Below are 21,363 nucleotides of genomic sequence, written 5' to 3'. Positions count from 1 at the left end.
CCTGCTGGATATCTTATTACTAGCAGTGCGTAGGTATATAGGTTTAGCTAAAACAACTATTTTAGCTATATCATATATATATAAATATATATAAATATATATATATAAATATATATATATACATATATATATATTTATTTATATATATATATATATATATATATATAGCTATAGCTATAGCTATAGCTGAATCAGGCAGATAAGTTGATAAGAGCTTATAAGTTGGATATTTATATATACATATACCTAAAAGTTGGTTATCTGTTTAGTTATAGTGGTTAAAAGTTAAAAATGAAAAATTCCTATCTCCCATAGTTTGATCTCAGAATCTTCACGTGACTGTGATAGCCAAGCTGTAAGCACATTCAGTTCAGTGCATTGGTTAAAATGATCGCCGGCGAAGCTCTCAGGGTTATTAACTAGAGCAACTGACAGTTACGCGTAACAGTTATTGAGCCATCTGCAACACACAGTAATTGTTTTAGTAGCGGTACATTTGAGTTTACTCGTTTTTCAGGTGTGTTACTAAAATTCATTGGGTAATTGTTTTATAGTCCAAGAAATGTCAAGTATTTTTTAGCATTAAATAAAGCTTTACGATTTTTACCCCTTTTACCCCAGTTTCAAGAATTCATTTATGTGCTTAAAACTGTTCAATAGCAATGACATTCAGCTAAAATGAAAACAAACTGTTGTGCAGTTAATAATTCCTAATTTAATAGAATAAAATAGTTATTTTAGCTAAACCTATATGTGTTACTTAAAGACAATATATATCAATATCAATTGTCTGTGAATTGGCACCTTTGCTATAATCTCACTATAGTATTCTCTATTACAATGGGGTTATTTTATAGCATTATAATACTAAAATACTAATATTACAATAATATTATGTAGTGATCATCTGCAAAGCTGTCAATAGAATAAACAAAGTTTAATTTGCTTTTTTTAGCGTTTTTAAAGAATTTTAAGTCAAATTTTTCCCTAACGAGCTAAATTGTATTAAAAATTTTCAAAAATTCGACATACGACTAGAATTTATGCAATATCTTAAGGGTAAATCTAGATATTTTTTTACCGTAACGTGTATTTTATTCACTAGAAATTCTACTGTCATGCAGCCCACGACCAAAGTGATAATGAAAAAAATAAAGAGTACTGTTGGTTGTTGAAAAGCAGTTCTCAGCAGAAATTGACAGAATATAGTGTAAATGAGACTTGTTTGGAATGATATAGAAAGAATTTGTGAGAGCACAACTCTAAAAAGGTGCAATTAACAATTTATTTTGGAGGTAAATTTGGGTTGAAACCAGGTATACGAGTAATTTGTTAATTGTTGATATTACAATATATGTTGTAAGTATAATACACTATCTTTTAAATGTCGCGCAGTCTAGTCTCCTCTCTTTTACGTTGTAAGATTTGGTCATTGATAGCTAATCGAGTGATGCGCTCCTTATCGAAGTTGTTAACTTCTAGATTAAATTGTTAATTAAAGCTGTAGGCCTAACCTACTGTAATGTATGTAATTTAACAACAACAATAAGGAAATATGTTTATTATAACTCTGAAATGCAAAATTAGGTGTAAAATGGCAAGCTACTGTGTACTATACACAGTTTGAAAGTTGGTTGTGTTGAATGTAGAATGGTATTGATAGCGATATTTAACAGAAAGCAAGTATGAGCGTTCACGCGTCTGGAAGATTTCTGCACACTGCAGCAAAATAAAAAAATGTTCTCGTCATAAAGGGGCATTGTAGATTGGCCCTAGCTTGTACATAAGTTGTGAAGAATTTCGGCTAACAACTTAAATAATGAAACCTTCGGGGATTGGACAAAAAACTGTAGGCTGATGAACTGTGTACCACAATTTCGTACCTGTACATCGGTCTACGGCTCAAACGGTCTACGTTTATTACAGAAACCTTCGAATAAATTCGATTACAAGTAAACAATGCCATAGACTGGTGAAATGAGCACGGTTTTTTCGCGAAATGCGCACTGCTAAATAGTTCTACTATCTGTCGCACGGCTTTATTGGGCGTATCATAGGCCAGTCTTAACTTTTATTAAACCAAGCTTTTCAAGCGTTTTGTGGCGATTTTCGGCCAAATTAATCTGTCTATTTGTGTATAATCCAATCAGATGGGTAAGTTTTAAGATACTGTCGACAAGTGACCAAGACTTGGTAACATATTTAAATAAGCTTAAATGTGTTTTGTATCCTTATTATACTTTAACGACTCTACAAAACAATGGTTAAATTTGTTGATGAGATTTTGAAACAAGGGTTTGTGACGTTGTTGATGAAAAATTTTCATAAGTTGTGTGCTCATGCACTTATCACAAAAAAACTCTCAAACTTCGCTCCGCTCACTTGGTCGTGGGAAAACGAAATCTTCCACAAGATAAGTACAATTTTTTGGTGAATCCCACTCTCACAAAATGTTTTACACTTCCTCTGCATTGAAAGAATGCGGTGAATCTTCTATTGTCATGATGATTGCCCTATGGTTTTTCCGTTTTAAAAAATTATAAAAATAGTGTTGCTTAGCAAAAAAACTTTAATTTAGCTAGCAAATGCTTAGATTTTTAGTAGATGCTAATGATTAGTCTAGCTAATGTGTAGGCTTTGTAACAAAATGCAAAGTGAAACCTTATCGATTAGCCAACTCATCGGCTTATGGTCTGCATTTCTATTACCGCGATTGCTGATACACTGGCTCTCAATAGCAAAAGACTTGAAACTAAAGATTCAGCAATAGCTTCGTACTTTGATCTACTTTGTATTAAACAATGCAAGTATTTAAAAACATAGTTAAACCATGAAAAAGGCTGTGTAACAGATCATTTTATGATGCGGAGCAGATAAATAAGACATAAAATGCTGGGCAGGGTCTCATAAAAACTTGAGTAACTTTAAAGTATCCATCCTACTATAAAAACTTTATAGTATGATGAATAGAAGAAAACACACTTTTATTAATTATGGTTACAACCCGTACAGCTAACAAATGTTATTCTTAACGCCATCTGCATGTCTTTGTATAGTGAACAACAAATGCAAACAAAATGGTAAGAATATTATTTGCAGGTGGCTTTTAGCTAATTTGCGTTAAAAACTTATTCAAAAATATTAGCTACAAAAATTTGTGTGATAAACTTTGTTGTGAGATGTTGAAAATTTTTTTAATTACCAAAGCAAAACTGAAATCTGTAAAACAAATGTCTTTGTGGCCTTATGAATGACACATAGCTTCTTTTTAGTGGTGCGTTTGGATTGATAATTAAAATTATCAACTTTAAAATTAGAAGCTTGGTGGTTAGGATAAAGATTAGGGTTGACATCACACTTCAAGCATGTTTTATTTAGTGATATTTGACAAATATTTTTAACACTTTTGTGTAGTCAGAAAAATTTTGTGCAAATCAAAGACACTTTTTACTGTCAAGTTTACGCATCTGGTTCAACAACAGCCATTATATTTCTTTAGCTGGTGTTTCAAATCCATTATGCAGTGAAGCTAAGTAGGGCGCACTTGGGTGGCCTTGTTTTAAAAAATCTTAAGTAATCTAAAATAATCTAAAATTTTGAAATCCAGTAAAATCTAAAAAATATAAAAGATGTGATTTCAATAAATAAGCCTGTAAAGTTCAATGATCAACTAAGAAAGCTAAACCCACATGCCATCTTAATCTTAAATATAAGAACTTTTTCAGCTAAAAAAAACAAATTGAATTTTGTAAACCTTGGATAAAAAGTTAAAAAAACACTCAAAATCTTTCTTTTATTATTGAATACTTGAAATGTGGTATTTAAGCAGATGCAATCATAGGCAGTGGTAGTATAAGAGTTGAGAAGAAACAACTCCCTAAAAAGGTTGAAAATCATGTTGGCGTGACAGGTCTAACACAAAAAGAAAGACACGCTCAATAAATTTAAATGATTTCTAATAACTAATTACAGTGACAATCAATAGTTTGCCTTAAGAGAAGATGAAGCTGCCAAATTTTTGTTTAATAAGTTGAAAAAAGATTTAAAACAAGTTGTAACCGGTACTTAAGTAGTCACAACAGTTTGAGGAAATCAACATCAACATGGGGAAACTGTTGGAATGAGCTGTTTTTCATCAAACACAAACATAAAGAATAGAGCTTTTTGAGCAGAACGCAAGTACCTTGGTTTTCTAAAAATGAAGCTGCTGCATAGAACAATAAAGTTGTTGGCTGCTAGCAAACTAATTATCCTTTTTCTGACCCACCTTTATATTAGACTTTTCTACTTGTTAACTGACTAAAAGTCTTCTTAGTGAATGAACTGAGCTATTCATTAAAGTAGCCCAAAATTTCAAATCTTTTTTGAATTTACAAGAAATACTGCAGCACCGTCCGTAGCAAATGTTGAAAAACATAAAACTTGATCCATCAAGTAAAGCACATAAGCCAAGTTACCAAAGCTCTCTTACAACACGTAAAGCATAGCGGCTCAAAGTAGTCTCCGAATACAACTATACCGCTTGGCCTTTAAAGTAAGTTGGTAAATGTTTTTTCGACTATTTCATTATTAATTACACTAACCTACAAAGGTTTATGTTAAAATCTTAGTAAAATGATCTTCTGATACAGTGCTGCAAACTTTTCAAACATAAATCAAGCCAAATAGTAGTAAATTTATGGTCGGCTGTAAAATGGGGAGGGTAAAGCTCTTTTACAGCTTTACCCTAACCCCAGAATGACAGTGCAGCTGTAATCAATTTATATACATATACATGTATGTATATATTTATGTATATGCATATATATATTATATATATACATGTGAACATTAAAACAAAATATATATATAGTATATTTACAAACATAATATGTGTGTATATATTATATATATATTATATATACACATATATATAATATATATAATATATGTATATATATATACATATATATAAACATATATATATATATATATATATATATATATATATATATATATATATATATATATATATATATATATATATATATATATATACATATATATATATATATATATATATATACAGACTATGGATGTGTAGTTATTCTACGATTTGTGTCAAACTCATACACATATACTAGATGGGTGACAAGCGTTGATAAGAAAAAGACTACCCAATAAATTTAAAGGGCTTGTGCCAGTAACTTATGCTAGTTCAATATTTACCGTAACAAGAGCCATGTGTGAAAAAATGTTGATATTTGTTCTATTACGCGTAATGATATCTCGCGCAACCATCATCTTGAAGTGTGCTAGATACATATGTGTATGTGTGCCTTCTTTTAACCACTAAGATCAGCATGGCTGCAACTATTCCAACTAATTTTCTGAATTCAACAAAAAATCAAAGCATTAAAAGCTAGACAAATTTTTGAATTTTCTATAAATATACTTGTAGGTAAATATATTTCTAAAAATACAATATTTGAAGGAAAATATTACAATGCTACACTCTCAATTTTTTAGCATTTAGAAAAATAATTTTTGGTTTAGCCAGGTACTTGCGTATCTGTAAACTTGATGCTTCAAGTTCCAAGATTTATCTCATGCCCTATTATAAAAGTGGCATTTGCGATGACAGCGCCGAGCCAGCAAACATTTCAAGGGGGAAAAGTAGTAACGCCTGATTTATAAATTGTTGATCATTGTAGCTAACTTGAAATCGGTTTAACTTATATTTTTTCTTAATACTATAACCACTGCTATACTACTCTGCTTAAATAAATAAATCAGTTTTAAAATAGTTTTAGCAAGGACTTTATTGTGTGTTGTTTATCAGTCAAGTAAATTCCGTAATAATAGTAGGCGGCTGATCAACCACAAATTTGTGTATTTCCATACAGAATCAGTATTCAGTAGTTAGCCCTTGCTCGTTTGATCACTAGGCTAATGAGTTTGACCGACCCGCTGCTTCCGACCACAACGAATGGGAGTGGTGGGTTACGATGGCGTGATATGGGCGACCAATGGGGAGCAGGACTTGTTTATCGTTAGACTGAGGGAACGATCGTTGTTTTAGTAGCAGTCTGAACCCACTAAAAGCTGATTCGAACATATTATACTTAGCTTTAAAATCCAAATAAATTTTGAATACATAGAATTTTATTATCAGAAACTATGACAAGCTAACCTGACAGAGAAACCAAGGTTCGTTTTGCTTAAGCCACTATTATAATCTTTTATTTTGTGTTTAAGCTACTATTATAATCTTTTATTTTGTGTTTAAGCCACTATTACAATCTTTTATTTTGTATTTAAGCCACTATTATAATTTTTTTATTCTGTGTTTAAGCCATTATTATAATCTTTTATTTTGTGTTTAAGCCACTATTATAATTTTTTATTTTATGTTTAAGCCACTATTATAATCTTTTATTTTGTGTTTAAGACACTATTATAATCTTTTATTTTGAGCTTTCAAATACCAATCATTCAGCAACTGTTGATATCTATTTTACTAGATTTTAATCTTCTTTGTGTTTATTTGTAATTAACATGTTATTGTGGATTTCACAATGTTACGTATTAGCCAGCTTCGGTGGAAGTTGGAATATATACTTAAACACTAGGGAAATCAAACATTCACCACAAACAATACCATTACCTAACCACGATTAGCTTGTCGGGTGTATATGTATGTACAAAGCAGACCTCGTAAACTGCGACAATCATGTTGTTGCCAATATTTATCTGAGCATGCAGATATGGAAAATTGTGAAACTTTAAAAAGTGCATAGCATCCGACCGTGTAGTAACATTCAAACAAACCATTTAAATAAAACTCAAACAAAATTATTAGCTCGTTTCTTTGTACTGTATGCCAGATATTACCCATCATGCTTATAATTATACATGTATGTATAGACCGCAGAAAACATTTCTAATCAAATTTGTTGGGCCTGAATTCTCATTATTTCACATTTGTAATCATTTGTAAATAAAAAATTGTTATTGACTAGTGCAACAAAACAAAAAAAAAGATTGGCATATTAAAAAACCTATTTTTTTAAATACAATATAATAAATAATAAATCTACCATGAAAAATGATTGTTTGGTTCGCTGTCCAAAGCCACAGCAATATGTTGTAAAAAACAACAGTTAGGATTTCAGCTCCTAACATTTAACCTGCTAGACCAGCATGCTACACCAATAAGCAACCTGCCATATTATGGCATAGTGGTGCAGATAGCTATTACACATGACAATTACCAGGCTGCTGGAGTATTACTGAATTACATATATGATGCCTAAAATATAGAACTAAAAATCTGTGCTTTGTTCATAAGAATGCAAACAATTGATTCATTTCAAGTGGTTCAAAATCCATTAACTAATCATATCTCTAAATATTATTTACAGGAATGATAACGTTCCAAGGTGTGCCTTGGCAACCACTAGCTCACTCTTGAAATACGAGCTTCAATATAGAAGTCACGGAATACCTATGAGGCAAGTTAAAATTAGAAGAGGCATAAAATGGGACAACCACTTGTGACAGGATATCGTCAAAGTTAGGATGGTTTTGCTGTTGAACTCGGAAAGCTGCAAATTTAGCATAACATATTTACGATGTAAACGTGTCAAATAAATTTCACCTTACTTAATAAATTTTTTAATGGGTTCACGCAAGGGTACTAAATAATACCAAAACACAGGTAAAATATTAAGCAATATTGAATGGTGTATTTAATATAGAAGATTTATTTTGTTTCTTCCACAAAAAGCTATAATTTGAGTTTAATATGAGTTTGAAATTTTATGGAAATTTACAACTCAACACACACAGTTATCCAAAATATGATTTTCTTTTTAATCATTTTTTGGCATATAATTCTGCAAACTGCCCACTAGAGAAAAAAAAGATTGTGAGTTAATTCTTATAAGGTTGATTAAATATTACAAAAGATTTTTAGTTTACCGCCACCTGCTGTTTTATGAAAGTTTTCCAATTATGTTTTTTTTTTCAAAGTTATGCGGAATTAGCTCTTTATTGGATATTTTTGTATATGCGGGGTGACCAAATTTAAATTTTCAAAAAGTCCAAAGTTAAGCTAATATTTCCATCTTTTAATCTGATGTTCAAATAGAACAAAAAGAATACATGTTAATGTTTTATTAACTGACCAGCAATATTCAAAACCTTTGCATTAATGTTTTTTGGCAATTCAAATATAGCAGTCATAGCTGCAGCAATTGAAATCAGTCAATTACTGATATGACTTCTATATAAATACTAAATGTGGTAGATACTAATGACATATTTAGATACTAATAATATTTCTCTACTTTATGCTGCCAACCAATAAGCTTTCAGAGCTGACATCACTTGATTTTCATTCGAAAAAACCATCTTGCCTAAATCAAAAGGTCGCCTAGCAGATACTGAGTTTCCATAATGCAATACCGTAATGACAGCCTTCCACAGGTCACTGCAGTTGTAACCATAGTAGCATTACAGAAACAGTCATTCGGGTATCAGTCTGTCGTGATTTAGCAACATTGTTTGGAAACAAAACACAAGTGCAATGCTCCATTTTTGTGTCAAAGAAACAGTCTTAGTGATCAATAGAGTTGTGCTTGTGCATTGCGCATAAGGTTTGCTTCCAAAGTGCTGTGCTGAGGTTTGCTGTCACGGAGAGAATACATGAGCAGCAGAGTATTTTGTTGTATCATAACTACTGATTAACAATATTAATTTGAAAAGTCAATAATTCTATAAAAAGAAGCAGTTTTCCTAATCACCCATGACTTGTTTCGTCCTTCAACTCTTAAAGATACAATTTTACTATAGCATCATTTAAAAATTCAATTCACTTGTCGATCCAGCAGAGCACTTCTGCACTTCTGCACCAAAGTTTCACTGCACTACCACTGTATGGAAACTTAGTAAATACGGATGGAGTGAAAACTTAAGGTCTTCTGCAAGCGGCTTCACTTATTTATTAACTCATTAGATATACAAATCTATGGATTTAATTTATGGAGCTGATGGAAAATATATTCATTGTATTTTGGTACTCTTTATATCATGTATAAAACATAAATAAGTAATAGTACCTAATATTATTAGTTATCAAGTATTATGTATAAACATGTAAACTTTCTCCTGAATAATATCTAGCAGTATGCAAGTTTAATAATAAAACTAATATATTCTAAGATTACACCCAAGCACAACAATATTTAAAGTAATGTACGCAATCATGTAAAAACTTTGACTCTTTGACTAACCATTTTTTGATATACTTCACGAAAGATCACTTTTTACGATGTTTCTTTTGAATTATTCATAAGAAAAGTAAAATGATGATGGAATGAAAGAGTGGTGTTTTAAAAAAATAATATGTGAAAACTTTAGATGACTAGCTAAAAACAAAAACAACGTAACACAAATTTTTGTTCAAGCACACATGTTTTGAAAAATTTGAAAATATTTTTGACTGTTTAATTTAGATTACACAAGGTATTTCCGTAATCAAAGTTTGCTAAAGTGTGAAAACTTCTGTCCTTTTTGTGTAATACAAATTGTTAGTTATATTGATGAGTATTTTCTCCATTTGACTATTTTAACCTAATTCAACTAAATTTGCATCAATAAATTTAAAAACTTTGTATAAAACAAAATTTATATCTAGATTTATGTTAGCAGTTACAACAGTTTTAGCCTTTATCATTATTAGCTGGTTATGTAACTGTACGATAGGCTTGCAACAGAAACTGAAGCAATTTATTTAAATTCTCTGTAGTATTTGGTAATAGTATCGATAATAATTACAGTATAAGATAACAGGTATTATAACTATTTGAACAGGATTTTGAAAACACAAAAATTCAAAAGATATAGAAACGTTAGAACATACGTAATATTTTGCGAAAAAGGAATTATTTTACATTTGGTGTTTGAAAATTTGATTGGCAAAAGAAGTTGGTCGTAAAAAACTTTTAAAAATTATTTTTAATTTTTGTTTAATAAATAGTGCATTTAATGAAAAGCTAGCCAAGTTTGCATTATATGCTATTAAAAAACGTTAAAAAATCAAACAGCTATGCATGAATTTATTGTTTAGGATACAACGCTATACTATGTTTTTACTTTCATATTACTTTTAAGCAGTTCATTAAATTACATATTATGATTTTTTAACGCAAGGTGCTTACCTAATGCATGAATTTTTTTAATATGGTTTCGGTAATCCTCGGTTCCAGATAAGGTTCTTTAAAAAAAACCCATTACCATTTTACTTTTGTCAGACCGATACTCAAAGCTAAAATCAAAAATGTACATAATTTGTTCAAAACTGAATTTACATTGCAAAAAAGTGGCACAATACTATTTCAACTGCTTTTATAAGATACGTTTTTTTTATTTGAAACTTCAAACAATGCGGTTTTGTCGGTTCAAAAACGTAAACATTTCAGACTCATATGAAACAACTAAGATCCACTAGTTGATTATAAAATATGATAAAATACTGAGTTTTAGAAAATTATTAATGTTTTTTGCAAATAATCAATCAAAGCCAACTAGAAAACTAAACAATATTTTGAACAGTTGGATCCACTAGGCTTTAAGCCCTTAAAACATATTTTTGCTATAAACTCTTTGGAGGCCACATAAGATTTTTGCATTGTTTTTTTTTACTTTTTCATCACCTGGTAAAACTAATATTAAACGTGTTTGTCTTTCATAATTGCAAAACTGCCCTCTTCTTATAAGAAGCTGATAAATTTGGGTTGTGAGCACTTACTTCAAAATTTTCCAGTTTTTGTTTATGACAGTATCCAAATGATAGCTAGAGCATTGAATAAACGCGTTTTTTTCACTTTAGTTTTCCAAAATAATAACATTTATTAAAAGATCAGCTTATATATAATATTTTTCTGTTGATAAAACAGTTATACCTTCTGGTAAATAAACTAGCGCAACAAGAAGAGCTAACACTCCAAACATTTGCAGTAAACCTTGTGATGTTCCTCTTCAAGCCTTTTTATCCATATAAAATAATGACGCCAAAAATATATTATAATTATATTCTATATATAACAAAATATATTCAACAATAACCTACCAGCAGACTTAAATCAAATGGAATATAGAAGCCTTCAAAGAACCTCTTTCACATACGATAGAAAATGAGGTGGGCTAATAGCGAGAAATAAAATAATTGTTCGAACAGCTTACCAATGTTTAAGGCAACCTAAACATTGCTAAAGTTATACTTCAAAAAACTGATCAACTAATAAACCAGGCAGTAATTTTGTACACCATGATAAAAGTCTAAAGAACAAAATATCAGTGTCTCTTTACTGTGAAATAACTTATAGATTAGCGTCAGAGGTCAAGCACATTTTGTTGAACCTTGTTTCTCTACTAACTACTTTGAGCACGATTTCCTACAAAAAAAAAACTCTAATTTTTAATTTCAAGTTAATTGTGAACAATTTAACTTTGATAAGAAAAAACAAATGGATATTATTGTACTGGGGTGTTAAACTAACCCCTGCAACATTAAACAATAAAAGTTGCAATAATATGCTGACTGTAACGGAAGTAACTACAAACAGTTTCAGATTTAATACAGCAATGAGATTCACCCTATGGATTTGTGATGCAGATTGTCAGTAATACAACTTAAATACAATATATTACGAAACAGAAAGCAAGTTATCTTCAACTTTTAAAAAGATTTCCTCAGTCAATTTAACAAATAGTACAAAATTAATTGCATAAGTATGTAAAGTTATTTGCTTATGTTGACTGTTTTGAATTTACATTTGTAGCATTTTATAGATTATTATTGAGACTATTAAATTTGCAGACTTGCAGCAGACTATTTGGTAGCACCGCATAACTTGTTGACTGTAACTTTGTGATCATCAGTACAAAAAATCTACTCCATTGATTATTTTGGCATTGGTTATTAGCATTATGTTCTACCACATTAGCTGCTTGCTATCAATTTTTTACCTCAGACTAAAGCAAAAGTTCACAAATATTGGCATGGATCTCTATCACCAAAGCAATAAGAAAGTTAGATATTCCTCTTTGCACATATATTATCATGATTTTGTTGGAGATAAGAACGTGAAATTTTTTGAAATTTTCCACCAAAGACAGGATTTTTGATTGTTTTGAATACTTGTTCAATATACTGAAGGTGTAACTTTTTTGCAAAAAAAACTTATTTCAAAGTATTAAAAAAATCATATAAAACTCATCCTTATATTTTGTGGTCATAAAATGCTCAAAACTGCTTTTTATTAGACTTTTTTTAATACTTTTTTCCTCACATTTTTGATGCAAGTTCAAATGGTTTCATGCAAAGGAGTAAACAATCTTTTTTTTGTCAAACAATTTGTTGTGGCAGCCCTTCTATATTTTGAACATAAAAAATGAATGAATAATGAATTAGTATTTTTGTTTAATGCAAACAGAGTTTGTTAGCTGCTACAAAATATGTTTATTTTAGTTTCCTTTTTCTTATGTATGTACTGGCTTTGTAATTTTTTGGTAAATTTTTGCGTTCAAGTAATTAAAACGATTCAACTAGTGACTTTGAACCCTGTGTGGTCGCGAGGGGTTTTGCCCTATTTTTTTGTATTGTCATAGATTGGTACTTAACCCTTTCACTGCTGTATGCACACTTATGCAAAACTTATGGTCTACTGCCGCATAGTTTTGCGAAATTCCCAGCAATGGCGTAGTCACTGAATTTTATTATTCGCTGACAACATAACCAACAATCCTTAGTATTTTAATGATATTGACAATGTTATCTGATGAATGCTCAATAAAATTAGCCTAAACCTGTAGAGCAATTTTTAATCTTTATTTAGAAATTTTCAACTCAAATGACACTTTTTTGTGTTTGAACTATTTAGTGTTATTATGGCTTTTGCAAGTACCTCTCAAGTTGGAGTACAGACAATAACTTATTTTGATAACATTATAGCTGATTCAGATACAGATTCTAATGATTATACAGGTAATGTAAACAGCGGTGCTGACCCTGATGGTGATGAAAGTAATAGTTTTGTAATAGTAAGGAACATTGTAGAAGATAATTTTAATTTTGTAGCTATCGTAGCTTCGCATAGCTTTAGTAATGCACAAATTATAGGTATGTTTATTGTTTTGCATAAAAAATTTTCAACATGTTGGCAAAATAAAATATATAACAAAAATGTTTAAGATAGAGTTTAATTTTGAAAATACTGTATATATATCATGAAGCTAAATTGGCAATTTTCAGTAAAATGGCTGGCAGTCAGCCGTAAACTAAAGTTGTACATTGATGATAGTGAAAGGGTTAAAAGGATGTAAATATAATCACGGTTCTTTTACAATATATCATTTTTAAACAAACCATTCCACTGGTTTCAATAGCAATCGGTTCCATTAATATTTAGTGGTTCTAAAACTGTGAGTTGACATGTAACTACTTCTCTCGCTAGACACATCTTGTAAGAACACATATTGCTCAAACAACAATAAAAAAACTCTCTGCACTTTTATTCGAGCATGACAATTCAAATTAACAGAATTAAAAAAATAAACCTTTGAAACGCTAAAAATGTTTTAATTTGATTTGTGCAGTTTTTCAATGTTTTACCACTTGTGAATATGCATATTTACTTCTGAAGTAGAAAAATTATCGCAAACGATAAAATTTAAAGTCAACACAATGATTTCCAGTTTAGGTAGACGTCGTTATCAGTTTAATATTTTGGCTATAACTTTAGCCAAAGATATCATTGTAGCAAATTTGTAAGTTTTTTCTGAGTGGCTAGAAATTTTGCTTTTGAATTAACAAAAAATTTTCCTATACAGCTTAGAAATAACTGTATATAAATTGGGTAAATTTCCAATGTGAAATAACTCGCGTTGGGAGCCTAGCTATGATATATTTCGCATGTTAACTCGTTGATGGTTACGAATGAGTTAAATTCAAAATAACTAGTTCATTATCGAAATAGCAATGTAAATTAGAAGATAAGTGGCTATAATATTTGAGCAGTACATGGGTAAATCATCCTGACTCTTTTATTTAGCGTGTAAATGCTTGAAACACAACTTGGAAGAACATTTGCTTATGAGAATGCGAGCTATGTTTGACATGCAAGCTAAATGCTTGCACATTGCTGCACATGCACAATTTGCTTAAACATTGTCTTAATAAATAAATTTGATGAATAAATATTTAGCAGCTAATACCTTTACTTTATTTCCTGCTTTTGAGACTATTTACTTACCAATTTCGCATGTACGCAAGTGTTATATCTTTGCATAGATTGAATGTAGCTGTATGAGCCTGGCGATGTATTTGCCGCGCTAAAACTGAAACTCTTTGATCAACTGTTGCAAAATCTTGCCCTTGTAAATCTATCTGTAATGCATCGTCCTCTTCCTCTATGACCTCAGGTTCTATTTGCGTTGCAGGAAGTCCAGTAACAGTTTCATACCCTTTGTTAACTGAAGTCAGTAGTTGATTGACGCCGTCAATATCTAGGTTTAGTTCTTGGTTAGCGAAAAAAAGCGCCATTATTTTTTATTTATGACTTGCATCAAAAAATGATGACATCACTTCAATTTTTAATTACTTACCAATTTGCAAAAATTTCAATAACTTCTGTGTGCACAAGGTGCATTCTGGCAATGAAACACAGTCTTTGTAATGTTATATGGCTTTAATATTATATCGTTTTAGTTTCTGGCAAGTATTTTTACTTTCTCTACAATCATTTTATTTCAAACATAATTTTTTAAGTAACGCTCTTCAACTATATTAAAACAAAAAAGGAGCAACAGCCATTTAAACTAACTAAATGCTATGAACTACATGTATAGTGTTTAAACTACCTTTCTCTGCTGAGAGAGATGATGTTGGGTAGCAAACTGTTAAAACAGAAATACACATGTAAATGATATTCTCAAAATAATTGTCAGGTGCTGAATACAACTTGTTTACATCTCTGTTGAAATGAGTTTAAAATCTGTGACAGTAACATAAAAATTAAGGACGCAAACCATAACAAAATTTTGCAATTTTTGATTAAAGTAAAATAAACCTTTAGCTATTTAGGCAAGCATTTAGAAAGATCGCCTATGGAAATAAGATGTGCTGGAATATGTATACAGTTATGCAGATATACAATGATGCAGTCGCATTTATAATTGCTTATTTCTACATACTGAGATTTACTGAGATCAAATTTTCTTTTTATTTAGCATTTACGAAAAATAATATTTTTGGTTAGACCAATAGTGAAATACAATTTCAATTATGGTTTTTTTATTCTATTTTTTATTTTCAGTAAAAACCCAAATATTTTAAAATACAAAGCAGCTGAGCAAACAATTTTTGCCTAGTTTCATTGCTTAAAAACTAGTTTTATTTAGTTCTGTAAGTAATTGATGAATTATTTAGGAAAAACTTTGATGCTTTCAAGTGTTAATAATTGAAACCAAAAGTTTGTTTAAGTCCACCATGTTGGCAAAATTTTAGAACTAGTTAAAACACTTTCTTACGTTTTTCTCTTTTTTTAGTTAGTTGAGTCTTCAACTAATGAGTTAAAAGATAAGTAAGAAATAAAATGAGAATAATATATCAAGGTAGTTCTGTACTGAAGTGCTTAAAAGCCTAATGTAGCTATGCAGAATGACCTTACATAAAAACTTAGCAATTTAAGTCTTTCATGCTTACACAACCAACCACTTTATCACTCAATGTCACTGGGCAACTTCTAACAGTCGTATATTTAAATATATGAATTTTAATGTCTGTCTGTTGTTCATCTGTCTAGCTATAGTGATAAATTTATAGCAAACAGAAAGTTATCTTTTCACTTGATTTGAACTTGTGATAATCAAATCACAATTTTGCTAACAAGCACGTGTAACCACAAGGTTAAGTCGTACTTATCATTCTCATCTCTCTCACCATATACTGTGTATCCTTTTTTGCGATCGCATCTGCTAAATGTGCAATTTTTATTAATATTCAATATTACCATTTGTTTTTGTTTTTAGAAGTAGTTTGTCACTAATACATATTTGGTTATACCACTTGTATTATCTAGAGTAGAAGTTGCCTTAACATTGTCTCTTTCTTTAATCAAACAGAGAAAGCCTGATACTCATTTTCAGGTTTGCACCAGAATCGATAGGTACCAGTATTGACCATCAGAACTTTTTTATACATACGCTGACATGTGCCATGTTTATATATATATACATGTATATATATATATATAAACATGTATATATAAATATACACTAGTCTATACCCGCCTCGCAGTTGACTATCGCGCTTTTGCATTCACCTCGCCATCAATCGCCTCGCAATCATCCGGCCCGCATCCGCCTCGCAATCAATAGCCTCGCACTCAATCGCTTCGCAGTCAATCGCTTCGCAATTAATCGCCTCGCACTCGCAACCAATCGCCTCGCAATAATCGTCTTGCACTCGCAATCAATCGCCTCGCAATCAATCACCTCGCAATCAATCGCCTAGCACTCAATCGCCTCGCACTCGCCAACTCATCCGGAAAGCCGCGCCTGGATACCCTCGCTGCACTCGGGGCGAAAAGGTCTTTCGCGCATCCCCGAGTGACGACACGGCCCCAAACCGCTAGCTGCATAACCCGTCCACGGGAACAGATTCATGTACAGCAAGAGGTTTATTGAGAGTTGTCTTTTATACTGTAAAACAACTCCAAATATGCAGTTTACTGAATTTTTTTGCCCTGATCACACTACGCATACACATATGCAGTCGTATAGGTCAATAATGTAGGGGAGAACAATGTAAATCTGCCATACGTTTTTCAGCTAGTCTACAATGCATCAGTCTCAAACCACTCAAATCGGAGTTTCCCTATTTGTGTACAGAGAACTGATAATGAAATTGACATTGTTAGGCAAACTGAAGTGCTTCAAACTGGCAGTATTGAAAAGTTTTGCATCTTTTAAAAGATTATACAAAATATTTTACTATCGCCAGCATTTATTGAATGGAGACTTCTACATTTTTAAAACACTAATCATAGCTCACCAGTTTTTCGTCTATAGCCTGTGTTTTGACATGGTATATACAAACAGTAATGAGGTTGTGTCAATAAAATTTATAAGTATAACAGCACAGACAGTATGATGTCAAGGCAGATACAGCATTAGCACTTTATTACAATAGTAAAACAAAGTGCCGACATGATAGCCTTTGTATGAGATACAATAAGGAAAAGAAATGCATGAAAAGATATATATACTGAAAAATATGTTAGAAAATGCTGCATGTGGTATAGCAAAACATGAAGGACATAAAACAATAACACAATGTTAGTTCAACGCAACACTGGCGGATAGACAACATTTTTGGTTTTTCTGTCGGGCGTATGAAGAGACAGTTTTCGGCATGTACCTACTTTTGAGCAGGCGGCGTATAGCTGGTCATGGCTGATGCAGGGTGACAGTAAGTCAATAGCAGCTGCTCTGTTTCTTTTCACAATAGCATATCGCAACCCTCGGAGTACTCGTGAAAGTTCTGTAATAGTAATTGTTACAGTAGGCCTACTCGTAGCTGTAAAAAAATTAGTAACTCGGCTGCTGAAGGAAATGAACATGACCCACTATCACAAACAGCGGCAAATCCAACTTTATTAAGTAGTGGAGAAGTGGCAATTTATAGACAATACAACATTGTATAAGAAACACTTACCTTTTTGATGTGGAAATTTAGTAGGTGAGAAATGCGTTTTTCCAGTGGCTCCAAGAAACAAACGTTTACGTGACTTTCTCGGTACACGTTGGCAGTAAATAACTACTCGTTAATTTATTTTATTTAATGAATAGTACATTTGTATAGCTGTATAGACACCTTTGTATAGGCTGTAGAACTCAGGAAGGTGCTTTTTAACATGGCAGAAAATTTGCTGTTTAAAAGCGTGCTAACTGGGGATTTCGGTTAATGCGCCCGAGCGGTGAAAGAAAAACAACAGAATCGCCGCACCTTTGTATAAGCCGCTTGGCTCAAATCGTCAGAGAAAAGTAGCGGCTAATAGTCCATATTACGAAATTACGATAATTAGTACTCATATTAATTCGGTTGGCTTCGTTCGACCGAATGGAAAAAGAAAGACCGCTCTATAATTTATTTACCGTTACTACACCTATTAATTCAGTTTGCTTCGTACGACTGACATTCGTACGACGATAAAAGAAAAGACCGCTCTATAAGGCAGACAATCAATCAATCACACAGACAACGATTGCCGTTTATATAGTATATATATATATATATATATACAGGACAGATAGCGCAGTTGGTAAGGTATCGGGACCGTGATCATTAGGTCCTCGGTTCAAACCCCAACAACTGCACGTTTCTGGTGGTCCTATGTATACATTTGTATCTTGTATATGTTATACAAGACCCTTGCTTGTATAACGTCTACAACCTCTATGATGAGTGCAATAACCAAAGCCATGCCGGCTCGGACGTCGCCCGGTCAAACAAGGTCCGCGCTGCCTGTAGCTGAACCAGGACAAGGCAGTGAAAAATGGGCTTCTGGTTCAAAACGGATGAAATGAACTCGGACTGACAACACGGACTTCATGCAGTGCTACTTTATGATTGAACCTCAATAATGGGGCTACGTGGGAAAGATGCGTCAACTGTGGATAAACATGCGCCCTGAATTGTCACTAGCCGCTAAGCAACTTGTAGCTCAGAGGAGTAACGTATTCAAGCGCCACCTCATATCGGAACTTGAGGTAGATGAAATTAGGGAACAGTTCACCCAAGTAACCTCAACCATTGAGGAGTGCATATCAACACACACTGTCACGCATACACGATCATGTGTTGACTCACGGGTTGAAGAAAACATGCACTTGGACCTTGACCCAAGGGTGAGAGAGCTTGCGGAAAATATCATCGACAAGATGCCAGCTGCCAATGATAATGGAAGCAGGGAACCACTACGAAAAGTTAGCAAGTCCATACCTAAAAAGCTGTTAGAAGACATTAACTTGGCACTGGAGTCGATCTCAACTGGATCAATCAGCGAGATTAATCTTAAGACGAACTTAATCTACAGTACAGCAACCGTCTTGGAGGAGATGGATATTAAGCCACTGCCAACAAGGCTTCAAGCCATTCCATCCTGGCAGCTGAGGCTACAAAATAAGATCAAGGACTTGCGCAAGAAAGTTAGTAGGCTCAGTGAAAGATCTAACCACAGTTTGGAGCGTCCAAAAAGGGAAGCCACAATAGAAGCTCTAGAATCTGCCAAACAGCAGCTAGTAGCACTCTCGGCACAACTGAAGCGGTACACCAAAAAGCGGGATAACAAGAGGATGAATAAACTGTTCATCAATAATTCATCTAGAGTGTATTCCCAGTTCAAAGGTGAACTGCAGAGGCCAATGTCTGAGCCTCCCCGATCTAACACTTCAAAGTTCTGAAAGGATATCTGTGAGAAAGAGTCTGCTCATAACACCACTGCAAATTGGCTGAAGAGGTTTAAAGAGAGCCATCAACACACTGTGGCTCAGCAAGGACTCACCATCAGCAAAAAGGACATCAATTGCAGAGTGCAGCGTATCAAGAACTGGGCAGCACCTGACCATGACATGATTCAAGCCTTCTGGTTAAAGAAATTGACATCACTTCACACTAGAATGGCTAAGCAGATGGAATGCCTAATAGAACAAGGTGACCATCCAGAATGGCTGACCAAAGGACGAACTGTACTTCTGATAAAAGATCCAAAGCAGGGGCCGATTCCAAAAAACTATTGGCCAATAACATGCTTGCCCACCACTTGGAAACTGCTCTCAGGAATAGTTGCAGGCAAACTGGAAGAGCACATGAGTCACTATATGACCAGTGCTCAGAAAGGAATTGGGCGCAACACCCGAGGAGCCAAACATCAGTTACTGGTGGATCGGACGGTCTGTCATGACAGCAGGAGAAGGCAAACCAATCTTGCCATGGCTTGGATTGACTACAAAAAGGCCTGTGACGCAATTCTCCATAGTTGGATACTTGAGTGCCTCAGTATGTACAATGTTCACCCTGCTCTTGTGGCATTCATCAAGATGTCAATGACCAAATGGAAGACGGAACTGGAGGTGAATGGCAAAAAGCTGGCGAGTGTAAAAATCAAGCGAGGTATTTATCAAGGTGACTCCTTATCACCGCTGCTCTTCTGCATATGCCTAAACCCTCAAAGCAATATGCTGGAGGAGACTCAATATGGGTACCAGTTTAAGAGTGGCACCAAGATAAACCACCTCGTCTACATGGATGACATCAAGCTGTACGCTAACAAAGAAAGAGATATTGATTCGCTAATACACCTCACTCAGGTATACCTCAAGGACATCGGAAAGACCTTCGGTATTGAGAAATTTGGAAGGCTAATTCTTAAAAAAAAGGCCATTCCATGCTCACAGATGGCTTAAAAATGCCAATTGGTTTCATCAAAAATATAAAAGAAGGGTACAAGTATTTGGGGATTATGCGAAGCAACATCAACCTCGAAGCCGAGATACGTCACAAAGCCATTACCGAATACAAAAAACGCCTTCGGCAGGTCTTACGGAGCCAGCTCAATGCCAAGAACCAAGTCATGGCAATAAATACCTACACACTGCCAGTAATAAGATATCCAGCAAGTATAATAAAGTGGACTGAGGAAGCCATCAAAGAAACAGATATAGCAACTCGTAAACTGCTGACCATGCATGGAGCACTCAACCCAAAATCTGATACTGCTAGATTGTATCTTAATAGAAAAGATGGCGGTAGGGGACTCAAAAGTGTACAGCAGACAGTGAAAGAGGAGGAGGAAAACATCAAAGCATATTCAGCCTCCATGGCCATTTCAGATAAGTTGCTAGCTGAATTTCAATCGGCTGCTCTTACAACGGACGTACACCCTGATGATGAGGAAATTGACTGGCACACGCAACCTCTTCATGGTGCTTACCACCAACAAATATCTAAGGTTGGCGATTTTCACCAGACATATATGTGGCTGAACAAAGGAAACCTAACGGCCAATACAGAGTCGCTAATCATGGCAGCCCAGGAGCAAGTGCTCTTAACAAGGCAACTCCAAACGAAAATCTATCACACTAGAAACGATCCTAGATGCAGACTGTGCAAAGATGCACCTGAGACCGTCCAACACATCATCAGTGGATGCAAGCAGCTAGCAGGAATTGCATACACTGAGCGGCATAATCATGTCGCAGGTGTTGTGTATAGAAGCCTATGTGATAAGTATGGCCTTAATAAACCACAACACTGGT

Source organism: Watersipora subatra, chromosome 8 (genome assembly GCF_963576615.1).
Source record: "Watersipora subatra chromosome 8, tzWatSuba1.1, whole genome shotgun sequence".
Lineage (NCBI taxonomy): Eukaryota > Metazoa > Bryozoa > Gymnolaemata > Cheilostomatida > Watersiporidae > Watersipora > Watersipora subatra.
The sequence above is the reverse complement of the archived record's forward strand: the minus strand, read 5'-3'. Positions refer to the sequence as shown.